This window comes from Cucumis sativus, chromosome 2 (genome assembly GCF_000004075.3).
Source record: "Cucumis sativus cultivar 9930 chromosome 2, Cucumber_9930_V3, whole genome shotgun sequence".
NCBI lineage: Eukaryota > Viridiplantae > Streptophyta > Magnoliopsida > Cucurbitales > Cucurbitaceae > Cucumis > Cucumis sativus.
In genome coordinates, this window is record NC_026656.2 from 2504743 (window position 1) to 2519304 (window position 14562).

Sequence of the window (14562 nt, forward strand, 5' to 3'; positions counted from 1 at the left end):
TCTAATACAATAATATTTTCACATGCTGGCTTGACAATTAGGATGTTCTTCATTGTTTCTAAAATGAGAGTCAAACGAGATTTTGAAGTGAAACTTGGGGGTAATAATTTGTACAAAAATCTCAATACGCAATATGTGTATTAAAAATAGGGTTACCAAGAACCATCAGGCAATTGTATGTCCAGAATAAATTGAATAGCCTTGTTGATAAAGCTATTGATCTCTTTCGTCCTATGTGTGGTATTGTTTCCTAAATAAAAGTATGGCTTGTAATGCAGATGAGGTGCACTCCACATGTCTGAAAATAATATTCATAAATTAAGAATATTAATCAACTTAATTACGTTTAACCAAATACAATTCAGAACAGTATAATTTGATTTAGAAGAATGAGAATTAATTAATGAAAAAGCATACTCGTGCTCGATGATTAGATCTTCAAGAAATTCCACTGGATTCAGCCACTAATTAAGCAGAAGGTAGGATGAGTTTAGAGATAGACAATATATATGTGGAAGAAAGTTTACATACACTTTTGTTTTTTAAAAAAATAAAAAAACAGTAACGAGAGATCATTGGGTACACTTAAATTTTTTCTAAATATTTTGACTAGGTTGATCCATTCATCGATTATACCCCAATCTCTCCACTGTGAACACTTTTTGAAAGAGGACCTTTTTTTTTTCTTATTACTTGCTCACACCTTTTTTCTTCAGTTTGTATAACTTTATCTTTAGCTTTTCTATTGATGTATAAATAGAGGCATTCCTATTTATAGGTGAGAGATCTTTTGAGCCCAAGTGAAAAAGATTGTTCTAGACTTTCTTATATATTTCTGTGAGCATTTCATTAATTACCTAAAGGAATTCTCTAGAATTTAAATGTTATGATATTTCTAGATTTTAATTTTGAGTTATTTATTTTTATTTAGATTCTACATACTTCCTAATTCTAAAGTACTTATGATATCTATACATTTTGGACATCTTGTAGATACAGTTCAAGAAAACTTCTAGGCTTAGTTAGGGTTGCTTATTTTAACAATATATGCTATAATATTAAAGGATGAGGAAAAGGTTAAAACAACATTTGTTACCATTTTTAAATGCAAATGTTAAAATAAAAAGAAAAAGGGAAAGTTTTTTAAGGTGTCAAACTATTGTTGGACTATGAACTATAAAAGAAATGGGTGTTCGCTCTCGAGATCGATGCATCTAAATATATTTTCCTTTTTCATATACCTCCATCCAGTAGTAACTTGATGCTGGTTCCCAGGGTGGTAGACCCCCATTTTTGCTTTGCAGGCTTAGGATGACATTAACAGCATCGTAGAAACGTTCAGGTTCCATTTTTTCGCCAACGATTCCAGGTGGTAGCAAGGAGAGAAGTAGGCAACACTAGAAACATTTTACAAGTTTTCATTAACTATTGTTAATAGTCCTAGCCATTAATGTGAAAAGTAATGAATTAAATGAAATTTGAAGCCACACCTTTAAGTTCTCAGCAGTGCAATCAGAAAGTTGCCATCCATGATCACAGTCTGAAAAGGTCCAAGATCCTTTAGACGTATGACGGAACATACTTTTATAGTCACCTGAAGGATTGTTTCTAACCTACAATTTCACCCAACATATAACTTATAAGTCAGAGCAAGGCACAATTTGAGTCGTGTGTTTGAATTGATTTTTCATGTGTTTAATTTTTAGAAAGAAGGTACTACCTTGAGACCACCCTCCAAAAATTTCATAATATATAAAAAATTATTCAAAATGAGTGTTTAGAAAATGTATCTGAGAAGAAAAAAAGTCTTTTTAGTGATTTTTGTAAAAAAGTTGTGAATCCCTCTCTCAACATTTCTTAGTAAAATATCCTCACATGATGAGACTACCCGGCCTTCTAAATCTTTCTACTTTCACTCAGACCATGGCGACCACTACACTCTGTCGCCAGCCACCCAATGCCATTGATAACTACTTTCCGCGACCAAAAAGACCAAGGACTACTTCCACGATGGCTCACCAGTCTTTGGTCACTGATTGTTAATTAGGGATTGTTCGAAACTAGTGGTGATAAAAATCACGACAAATGACCAAGAAGATAGATTGTGATATTTAACTATACTTTATAATTATAAATATTTTGAGAAGTTTAGCAACCAAAATAGAATTTGGTTCTTTACTGCATTATAAATATTTTTAAAATTTTTATTATTTAAAATAATATCTCGAAAATGTAATTAGAGAGTTTCTTCCGAACAAAAATTAAAATATTAAAATGCACAAATATACTTTTGGAAAACATTTTTTTTTCTTAAATAGTCTAAAAAGTACTGTCTGAATTATTTACAAAAATTAATTAGCATATATTTAATCACCTGAGAGTTCTTGATGAATTGATGGCCATTGTTGAGGGCAGTCTCAATTTCATGTGTGATATTACAAGAAAGTAGAGCTCCCATGGCCAGAGCAGCATCCCATGATTGACTACCAAAACTTTGTATTTTCATACCATCTTCAGCCATCCAGAAATAGTCAGGAAGTCTGGCTAAATGCTTCTTCACACATTCACTATTTGGATCTTCAATCCAGCAAGCAAGCATGCATAGTGGCTAAATGTTAAAGATACAAGATACTATAAATCGAGGGATCTATACGTGTACCAAGATAGTTCTAGTTCAAAAGTGATCATGCGTGTTAATAAAAATATAAATATAGAGTGAGTAACTGGTGATGAGCTAAGAGTTGAGATGCAACCTTTTCGACGCAGCCAATGGTAATGTAGCGACTATTTTCATCCTCATAATGAATATGTCTCATAGTTTCATTCAAGGCTTTTTGACGAATCAATTTGTTAAAAGGCCATCGAGTCATGAGTGGTTCACTAAGTAAATAAAGAGTGTCCCAAAGCAAGTCTTGGACAAAGGGATGTGGAAAGTACATATCTTCCTGCAATATTAATCATACACACATATAATATAATTGGGTGTGGCCTAGCTAAGTTAAATATATAGAGAGAAGGATGTCTAGCATCGTACCACAGCACACATGTGACGAGCTTTCTTCCAATTAATTTGATGGTAAGGTTGTGTGTGAAGTTCGTCTCTTAATTGTAGAACAAAAGACGTTAGCGGTGCTTGAAACCTTTTGCCATACAAATAAGACATGGGCATGTAGGTGATTCGAGTGTAACACATCATGTTTGCTGTATGCATCAAGTGATCAATCAAAATTAAAGGTTTGATATATGTATGTACTTACGTTCATATATAAAAGCTTGTGTATAAATGTATATAATATGATGAATATAATAAATTTTAGTTTAGGGATACAGTTAAAAGTTGAACTTACATGGGTGGATGGGGAGCCAAGTGGGTAACATCCAATATTCAGGAGGCATGGGGTTGCTTCCAGACCAATCGAACACGTTTAATATCTTTTCATTATTCAGGTCAAAATATGTACATAAGTTGAACACTTCGTAATATAATAAGAGGTAGAGTCAATTAAAAAAAGTGAAAAATAGGTCAAGATTTTCATTTTCATTTTTGTATACCTTTAAATCATCAATTTTAGTCTCTATAATTTGAAACATATGTTCTGGTTCATCTACTAACTTTAAAGTATGATCATTTTCTAAAAATTCTCAAATATCCAATTTTTGTTGTTCATGTACTTTCAATATATCTAAATTGTAATAAATAACAAAAAATATTAAAGAATTTACAAATATAGCAATAATTTTCTAAAATTGCAAATATAACAAAAAGAATTATCTCATTTGCCCATTTTCTTATTTTTACAATTTATTTGAAGAAATTGCATGACAAAAACATTTAGAAAAATGTAGTTCATGACATTTCTTCTTTTGCAAATGAGAATGCTATCGACTTTTAAATTTTTTATTTTTATAATTTAGAAAACCTAATGACTATATTCTTTTAATCTTTTTAGCTATTTTTGCAAGCCCTCTATTTATTTGTGTATGAGCAGGTGTACTTTCATATTTTGGTATATATATGTCAACTGATGTATATCCTATTTGGTATATCAATGAAATAGAATGTACCGTAGTACTATAACTAATATTAGACTTTATAAAAATAGGTATTGAAATTTCAAAATTGATAATATGGAGATGAAATTGATATTTATACCGAGAGCCATGTCTTTCCCCAAGAAGGTATGGAGGTGACACCACCGCGTTGTCGTATCCAATTTCTGGATCTGGAAAGTTGCTCAACCTCAGGTCCTTCCCCAAGTAAACGTAAAGAGATGTAATTGAAGGTAGTGCAGAACATGTTACTGTGACCACCTACATGCAACCCCCATCCGCCATCTTCATTCTGCAAAGTATTATTAGTATAATTTTACATTAATCAGTCATTTACTCTATGTCCCTCTACCTACATGGTTTTTTTAGTGAAATATATGTGGCTATGAGAATCTGAACCTCTAAAAAAATGCATGTTTTATGGTAGTGAAGCTAAATTCAATTTGGCAAAGTAAACTTTTTTTTTTTTTTTTTGTAGTGTTTTACATTCTACCACTATATACTTTGAAATTTATAAATTTTAATGATAAGAGAATATGATTTACTTGATGGTTATAAACATAACGCAACATTTCTTTCTTGTGCTCAGGACTCAATATTGTGTCCATTGTACCCATAATGTACATGCAAATTAGCATAGGGCACAGGTAAAATAGAGGGCCTGATGATTCACTTGGCCAATGTCCATCACTTGCTTGTATGGCTGCTAGGAAATATGCTCCTCTTCTCATTGCATTTGATGCCTTATCATAACTTATTTCTTCTCCATCTTCAACTTTCACCTGTGGTATACTTTGTTTGAACTTTTTCTCTCTAAGAAACTGCACCCATATCATTTAAATTAATTATTGTTTTTCCATTCAACTTCATATAACAATTTGTAATATAATAACTTAAAAATATCAAAGTGAGCCAGTAATCGATATGTATTCCTTTTCTTGCGTAACGAACTATATATATATATATATATATATATATATATATATATATATATATATATATTACAGATATAAGTTTTGAAGACGGGATGGAGAGTAAGAGGTAAGTAAGAATGAATGAGAGAAAATATTTTTATTATTTCATTAAATATGTTTTGTTATATTTAAAATAATCTTGAAAATGATGTATTGATGTAATAAATGGTCATACAGTTGCATGATTTCATGAATTAATATGTCTTTTCGAAAATAACCATCTTTTCGAAGAAGATAAATAAGTTTCTTCTTTAAATTGCTTTTAATAACTTTTTCACAATCATTTTCTCTCATAAAACATTTATTTATTTTTTAATTTTTTCTTTCCAGTTTGGTTTATTTTTTCAAAGTATAGTATTGGTCAGATTTTGTGGACGAAGTGCTACTTAATTTGTTTTATTACGAGAGAAAATTACCAATGAAATTCATTAAAACGAGTAAAATTGTCTTAAACAGACTACGTGAATTCGTTAGATTTAGATTCTTTTTACAAAGAAATGTATTTTTCATTTTCTGGCGATATTATATATGAAGATGGAAATTCTAAGGAGGTGTCCACCTAGTGAAAATGTGTCTGACTCCGTGTTGTTTTTGTTTTTTTAAAAAATGATCAATTTGAAACCATAAAAGTTAAATGTACCTATTCTCATTCTTAAAAACTTGAAAATGATGTTACCTGGAGGCGCCAAAGCAAGTCACCACTAGGAAAACCTTTGAGATGATTTTTTGTAAAACGTTGGCGTAAGTGTTCGATTTCCGCTTGCTCTTCGGGAGTTCCTGCATTTGGATCAAATTCCCATATTTGTCTTCCTACAAAGTTGTTCATGGAATAGATGTAAGGATCATTTCCACCCTCACCTATCTTAAGTCTCCACATGATCGATCTTAGATTTGCAAAGAAAACCTTAAACAAAAGGACTAGAAAAGTTCAAACAAAAGGACTAGAACTCGCAGGTACGGAAGGGGAGAAACAACAAAGCAATGTAATAATGGCCATGAAGTTTATACATAATCAATATTCATTTTCTTGCTATTGTGCAAAGTTTCTCATATGTTTAGTTTGCCATCTCCCGACTCAAATATATATACATGCCCACTTCCACCTATTTACAATAATATAAAAGATTGAAACAGAGTTTACAATTGCTTGATTTGAGGAGAAATGCTCTCATTTTCCTATATTTAATGGAATGGTCAGGTCACCATTTATGTAGGAAAATTTTCTTGGATAATGGAAATACAGAAAATCAGATAACTACGTAGAATTTATATCACTTATTTCAGCTGGACCCAATCTATTGATTGGGAATTATTCCACCTTCCAACCAAAATGTTAAAAGATGGAAGTTTCTGAAAGGTGAAGCCGTGGCTGAACAATTTGACGACTCGTGGAAAGCTTGGCATTCACTGCCTCACCTACCCAAGTTGGCAAAATGCATAACAACACCATATTTACTCAAGTGGTCAAGTACTGTGTACTCATAAAGGCTTGAAGTCCACAATATATTTGGAGTGATATTATGTCGGTGGAAAAGTAATTAATTTTTGTTTGATAATTTGTTTAATCAGTTCATGGCTAATTTTCCAATTTTATTTCTTCACTTCTTTAAAACAACAAGTTAGTATGTTGTATGAAATTAAACTATGAACTTATGTAATTTGATCCTTTGTTTAGACCGTATTTAAGATTATCTTTTAGAACATTAGAAGTGATTAGGTAGAAATCTTAACCGCATTTTGAGCGTTCGGTTGAGCCGATTATGAACAAAATTGCTATAATCAGTTTTGAATGATGTTTGTTCTCATATATTACATTTTTTAAAATATGTTTCTCACTAGGTGACGCACCCCATCAACTTCACTTCATTAATGATAAGAAAACAAGTACATCGAAACAAAGGAGAAAATAAAAAGAGGCTAGAGATAAGCTCCAATGAGAAAAGTTAAACTTGCACGAAGATATAAAGCAATTAAGCTTGAACCGTACTTGGCGAAGATGATAGATCTGCTAGTCCACTATCCCGTGAGCCCACAAATGTCAGATCAATAATCAATTATTTCTTGTCTTTGAAGATTCAGTTATTTCTTTCCAGCCAATGGACTAAAGGACCGGTGAAATAGTATTGAATTTGATGATGCCACTTCGATTCTTTTGGTTGATGGAGCAGAGTTCATTATAGAGGGAAGCAATGTTCTGATGATCATAATTTTTCCAGCTCAATAGGTTCTCCGATTTAGTCCAAAATTTCTGAGTAGCATAGCAAGAAATGAAGATGTGGTCAATATCTTCATAGTGTGTTTTATAGAATGCACCAGTTTGGATTCAGATGAGCATTATTTGATGCATCTATGTATAAGGGTCAAGATAAATTAAGAACCTGCATTTTTGGGGATGTTTGATTTCCAGAGATTGCTAAAAAAATTTGGGTTTTGACAGATGTCTCATCCATTTAGTTCCTGGCAATGTATAGTTTTTTTTCACAGAAACAATGCTAAATTTGCCATCATTTTTTAAATGCCATATCGGAGTATTAGGGCCTGATCTATTGTCACAAGGAGTAGTGAAAAGTAGGATTTTAAATCGTCCCATTGTTGGGATTCAAAGTTTCGAAGTGGTCTCCGAGGCTGAAAGTCCCATTCTGATGTGTTTTGGTTCCAAGCGTCTTTGACTGATCTATTTTGAACTTTTGAAAGCGGGAACAATCTTGGTCTGTATATGGAGAGAGAGCTTTTTTCATTCTATGCACTTTTCCAAAATGAGAGATTTTCACCATTGTTGATTTTCCATCTCACGTGAACAAGGAACCAATCCATCCTTTTATGATTTCCATGGGGCTTTCGAGCTACTATATTTTTCATAGGTGGGAATTTTTCCAATGAAGGATTGGTTGTATTCAGCTAAGATCATCCTTTTCCAGAGAGGATTTTGTTCAGAATAGAACCTCCAAATTGGTATCGACCAATCTGTTAACCCAAGCCCCCTTTTTCTTTTGGAGAAGTAGTGATGACAGACCACCTCATGAGATGTCTCTTCTAATTGGGATTTTTCCAAAGAGTTAAATTATGCCAGTGTCTTTCAATGGTCTTGTAAGTAGCAATAGGAGCAGCTTTGAAGACCGAAAGTTGATGTAGGTGGGAAGGTTGATGAGAGTAATTTTGCCACCTTTAGATATATAAGAATATTTCCAATTGCTCATCTGTTTGTGTATCTTTTCAGAAATATTATCCCCGAATTTTTATAACGAAGGTTTGCCTCCTAGTGGAACACCCAGATAATTAATAGGTAAAATTTATTTTTGTAACGACCAAACTATTTATACTAAAGTTGAGGTTATTACCTGAAAATAAATAACAATGTTGACAATTTCTTGAAAAGAGGAAAACTAAATTTTCATTAAAAGCACCATGAAAAACATGTTGCAACGAGTTTTACAAATATTAAAAATAATAAAAACAAATAAATGAAAATATTTAAGTTCAAAATACTTAAAACAAACCATGAAAAGCTGAAGCAAAGCTGTGTCCCCATATGACATGTCACAAATCCTTTCTGTTGGTTGCCAACTTTTTCTCTATCTTTATTTTGCCTGAAATGTTAAACATAGAAAAAAATGAGTATAAACATATACTTAATAAGGGACCCACTATTAGTTCTGCTAGGTGTCTGTTAACTTTCCATTAGGGCTTCGTAAGAAAGTACCCCAAAACTATCATGCTCCCGAACACATGCTATTCAGTGATTCCATAGGGACACATCTGAGTTGATCTCTATGAATCCGAAGGAAACACTTAAGAGAAACGGGTTGTAAGTGATCCCGTTTGACCACTCATAAAACTTAACATGACAGACTAGTAGTTCCATCGAACTCACATCGGTCATAAAAAAAGACATATGGTCATGACAGGCTAGTGGTCATGTCAAACTCACATCGGTTATAAAAAGGTGGTGATCCCGAGGGACACCCATATGAGTATAACCTTAATAGACAAAGTTAATTAACAAAACACTCATCCATAACATATAGCATATATCATAAACATCATAACATGACATGAATATCAATCATAATGTCCTTATATCAATCATATTAGTCATAACATATCGGTCATAACATCTCAGTCATTCATATCAATCATGTTATGCATTTTAGCTACATCAATACATAATGAAAAAACACATGCAAACGCTTAATTTAATTTTTGAAGGTCCAGTAGTACTAGAATCTCTTAATGAGAGATTAGCTTAATAAATCTTTCCTCACAGTGGAAATCGAGTATGACCAAAAAATGCAAATTCTTCATATGGTCCCTCCTCCATGGTTGTATCAAAACGATAGAAAAGCTCCAAAAAAGGCTTCCACAGTGGTGCTTAAATCCAAACTGGTGTGTTCTTTGTAAAACTCATTTAGAAATTATAGACCATATATTTACCACTTGCGACGCAGCCATTTTCATTTGGAAAAAAATTGAAAATTTACTAAATTGGGAACACGACAACACAAGCATAGCTGATTTTTGTGAACACATACGCCACATCAACCAAAAAAAACAAAAAAGGATCCATCTTGTTCAACACGATTGCCACTTTTCCCTTTGGTCCATTTGGCTGGAGAGAAACAATCAAATATTCAGCAACAAAGCCTGAACATAGACTGAATTATGGGAAGACATTAAATCTCTCACGGGACATTGGAGTAGTAGATCTAAACTCTTCTCTAAGTACAACGCTACTACTATAGCTTTAAACATTCATGCTTTTGTATAACTCTTGGGTTTGTTGAGCTTTTCTATAGCTCTTTCCTTTTATCTTTCCTTGCTTCCTGTACTTCTTTCTTAATATTAATGAAGCGGGAATGATGATGGTGCTAAGGGGGTGTCCACGTAGTGGAGATATCCAGGTGCACCTACTGACCCATGTATCCTTTAAAAAAAAAAAAAATCTTTCCTCAGCCAAAGTTTTCCAATAGATAGGTCCTAAACAGGAAGGGAACTCAATAACTAAAACAATAAAGTTAACCGTTGATTATTGACTCCAAAATCAACTCATTGGAAAATTTTAATTCCTCTAATTTAGTTAGTCCAAAAGAAATAAAAATTGATAGGTATATCCAAAACCATCAAAACTCACCCCCAAATGGCTAAAAAGATACCAAATATGCAACTTGACTTGGAGAAGGGATGCGACTCGGCTAGGAGAAAGGCAATCGACTCACATACAAGGGAGGCGACTTGAAAATGGCTCGGGTGAAGGGACTTGGCTCACGAAGAGGAGAGATGCATGACTCGAACAATGATGAAGTTGCACGTACGAGAAGAGTGGCTGGAAGGGAAAGGCTTGTCTCGACCGGCTCACTTGAGGCGGATGGAGAAGGAGACGACGAAAATGCAAAGATCGAACAACTTATCGATTTGTTTGACGCGATAGAGGACTTGACAACGTAGTTGGTGTGATGGGAGAGATAGTGGACTTTGCCATATTTATATTGAGACCAGAAGCAGGTTCAATGTAACGTCGAAAAAGTAAATATAATTTTGAAGTTAATTATCTTAGTTTTGTTTAATTAGTTTTAGTTTATCGGATATTATTTTGAATTCAATTATTGAAAATTATTTGATTTTGTGTGAATTGGAGTTAATTAAAGGTTGTTGGTGAACATTTAATAAATCGGAGATTTTGGACTTTTGGATTTATTGAGAATTAGATTAAATTAAATTTGTGGATTTTAAGAATTATGGAAAACTATATGTATTTGTGTGTATAATTATATATATAACTAATTTATGGAAGGTAAAAATAATTATATTTGGTGAGAAAATAATTATTTGTGAGAAGTTGGAAAGTGAAAGGAGAGGCCTTGATACCCCCTATTTGGAGTCTAATGAAATGGTATATATTCTCCACGTCATTTGTCAAACAAGCTCTACATTACTCTTCCAACATTGAAAACAGTGAGTCCTTACTATATAAAAATCTTTGTGGAAATATAAAATTCCCCAAAAAAATGTAAAATTTTCATCTGGTTTCTGATGCACAATGGGGTTTACACTTTTGATATTTTTCAAAGAGGCTGAGAAATCAATGTCTTAGTCAGAACTGGTGTGTGCTTTGTCAAGAAAGTGATAAGACTATTGATCATCTCTTCTCTTTCTTCTTACAACACTGCTCTGAAGCAAGATTGAAGCTTCGATTGACAGGAAAAACAACAATCAAAATTGTTGTAGCCATGTGGCTGGAGAGAAATAACAAATCAATATTCAACAACATATTTGCTAGCACTATTAACATTTGGAAGCATATTTCCACTAGATGGACACCTCCTGATGCACCTATTGATCCATATGTATCTTTTTAAAAAATAACAAAAATTTCTAACTTGGAGAAAAATCAGAGACAAGAAAGAAATCTATTACGTGAAAAGTTGCTAAAATTACAAAATAATTTTCTCACTCCCGAATCAAAAGAACATCCGTCAAAACTTTTGACCACTCACACTTTTTCTCTACTCTTCAACTAGAGAATACAACCAAATTTAATTAGAGTTAGATTATTGTCATTAAATTTTTTGTTGACATACATTTTCATATGAACTCGTCGTAAATTGGAAAAGGGAGAGAAAACAAAGCAATATGAAATTTATATTTATCAATATACATTTTCTTGCTATGATGCAAAGTTTCTCATACGATTTGTTTGCCGTCTCTTTCCACATTCAAATAGATCCAACTTCTACCTATTTCATTAACTAATTCCATATGTCAAAATTATCCAATAACAATCATCCATTATTGGACTAATTCGTTGGGTTTAGATTTTGCCATTCATTATTTGATCATCACATGTGAGCTAATTTAGAGAAAAATGAATGCTATATTTGTTGTTTTAAATTTATAAAATTTGACAAAATTATTCAAGGGTTAATAATGAGTTTGTGAACAACAATTTTACATGATGTCTTTTTGGTTAAATGGAGGAAGCAAGTGAAATTGATCGAGTATCAAATTTGGGATACTTAATTAATTTTTAGTATCTAAATTGATGAACGCGATAAAAAATTGATTTTTTGTTTTGAGCATTTTCAAATATAGCAAAATGAATCAAAATATTTATAAAATATAACAATATTCAAATTCTATCACTAATAATGATAAATGATAAACTTCTATTTGTGAATTGGTAGAAATAGATAGACTTCTATTAGTTTTTATCAATGTTACCGATAGATACGGATAAAAGTCTATCGGTATTTATCATTAATAGATACTGATAGAATATTATCAGTGTCTATATGATAGAATATCATGAAATTTTGTTATATTTTATAAATGTTTTCAACAATTTTATCATTTACAATAACTATTTTTTTTCTAAGTTGTGCATATGCGTCCAAGTATATATAGTATTTATTTAGGGGCACTTGTAGAAACAAACATTTTTAAAAAACTATATTAAGTAATTTTTAGATATAAAACCACTTTAAACTAGTGATAATTTTTTTCACTTCATGTTTTCAATTAATTATTTACGGTGGAATGAGTTGTTTATTTAATATGTTTGGATGTTATCACTACCACAATCTCAAAAAGCATAGATGTATAATCTACTAAATTTTGCATATTTGTTTATTGTGTTTAATAATCTTTTTTTCAAACAAGTCAAAGACTATAGTATGAAATTTAAGAGGAAAAAAAAAAGATAAATTTCAAAAACTAAAACTATAATGATTAGGATTTCTTTTGTTCCTCTACATTAATTAGTTGCCCATAACTTTAATTTAATATTGGGGTGTAGATAAAAAAAAGCAGAGCATTGAAGATATAAAAAGCAAAGCATTAAAGATATAAAAAAGAAAGAGGTGTGTCCATAAATGAAGAGTAGATATTAGGTGAAGATATGAATGATGTTATTGTTATTTATTGGGAACCATTCCCTTATCTTTTCCTTCGGGGTTGAATTTCTTAAAAAGAAGAAAAAATAAGCCGTTTGGCCAACACAACAATATCTTCTTCATCATCTTTTCTTTTCTTTTTTGACCAAATCAAAACACTCCCTCACTCATTGTTCTCTTTTCCTTTTCATAGTTTACATATCCTTTACATATCCTAAATTCAAATAATAAATCTAAAATTTAAATAATATAAATAAATTCAAATAATTTTTAGAACAAAATAATAAAGTGAAATAAAAAATTATTTTTACAATCAAATCATGTACTCGGTCTATGATTTAGTTAAATAAACATACAAAGAAAAAATGGCCTGAGGATTTGAAGGAAGCCAATTGCAACATGAATTAAATTATTTTACCAACATAATAATAAAATCAAATAACAAATATGAATTAAAATATTTTAACAACAAAAATGTGTATCCGAACGATTTAGATACCTTGTGACGAAAAAACCAGAAAAAATGATAGGGAAGAACAAAAAAATTGAAAGAAAAAATGGAGGGGAGGAACAAAGAAATCAGAAGGAAAAATAGAGGGGAAGAATACTTGTTTGCTGTGAAGACTGGAAGGAGTGGCTAACTTTTGGTGTAGGATGGAAGTGTGTAGAGAGATGTTGAAAATTGGAAGGCATAATGACAAAGAAAATAAGGGAGAATAAAAGAGACATAAGAAAATTTTTAAGTTGGAATGAGGCAGGATGGTTGAAAATTAGGGTTTTTAATGAGGCAAAGTCGAGTACTTGGTACATGACTTCACTACATGAAGGACACATGTCAGCTTTCACATGAACAAAGTTGTGTACACGATTTTGCCATTATATATACGACAAAATTGATCGTCAACGCTACTGTTGACTGCCAAACAATACACCTATATCGGAGTCGTGTATGGGGTACACAACTCCAATCAGACGTCATGGATCGAGTCCATGACTCTAGTCAGACGTCATGAACCGTGTCCATGACTCTAGTTAAACGTCGTGGATCGAGTCCACAACTCCAGTTAGATTTAGCGAAGTTGTGTATCGAGTACATGACTTCGCTCACCTATTTTTGACAACAGTTTTGAGAATACTTTAGATTTTTCATTATTTTTTTAAAAACACGTTATTTTAAAAAAAATTCAAAAAAGAAAAAGCGCATTAGAGGAAAAAAATTGCTGTTGTAGTACAATTTTAAATATTTTAAAAACATGAAAACTCAAAATTTCAAATTCAACAGCTACTAAATTAGTCCATCTTGATTTTATTCAACTTCGTTTTTGAAAAGTTCTTATTAAGTACAACTTGAGGGTGAGAGAATTTGAATTCCTAGGATCTCTTGTCCTCAGAATAAATAGATGTCAGTTAAGTCGAACTCATGTTGACATTCTATTCAAGATTACCTCTTAGTGCTTTTCTCACTTCACAACCAAAACTTTCTAATTTGTTTTTTTTTTTTAGGTTTTTGCACATATTACTTGTTTGGAAACACCTCTATGATTGATGATCAACCTAACTTTTGATTATGTTACTTCCCACTATCGCAGTTTTAATGTTGGTGATGATCGTATGTATAGTAGTCTGAGATCCGATCACGTGATTGAGCATTT

At 31.9% G+C, this 14562-nt stretch overlaps 1 long non-coding RNA gene and 1 pseudogene across 2 annotated transcripts; both read right to left on the bottom strand.

Annotated features, from left to right (window-relative positions):
* Positions 1–152: 152 nt before the first annotated feature.
* On the bottom strand, positions 153–6227 carry LOC116402258 (annotated as a pseudogene).
* A 578-nt stretch (positions 6228–6805) lies between these two features.
* On the bottom strand, positions 6806–10525 carry LOC116402259. Of its 2 annotated transcripts, none has more exons than XR_004214767.1 (3): positions 10153–10525; positions 8522–8611; positions 6806–8280 (listed from the first exon to the last, which is right to left on the bottom strand). It is a non-coding gene; the product is annotated as an uncharacterized LOC116402259 (long non-coding RNA). The 2 variants fall into 2 exon arrangements; XR_004214768.1 differs by having other exon boundaries at positions 6806–7272; positions 10153–10524.
* Between the last annotated feature and the right edge of the window lie 4037 nt (positions 10526–14562).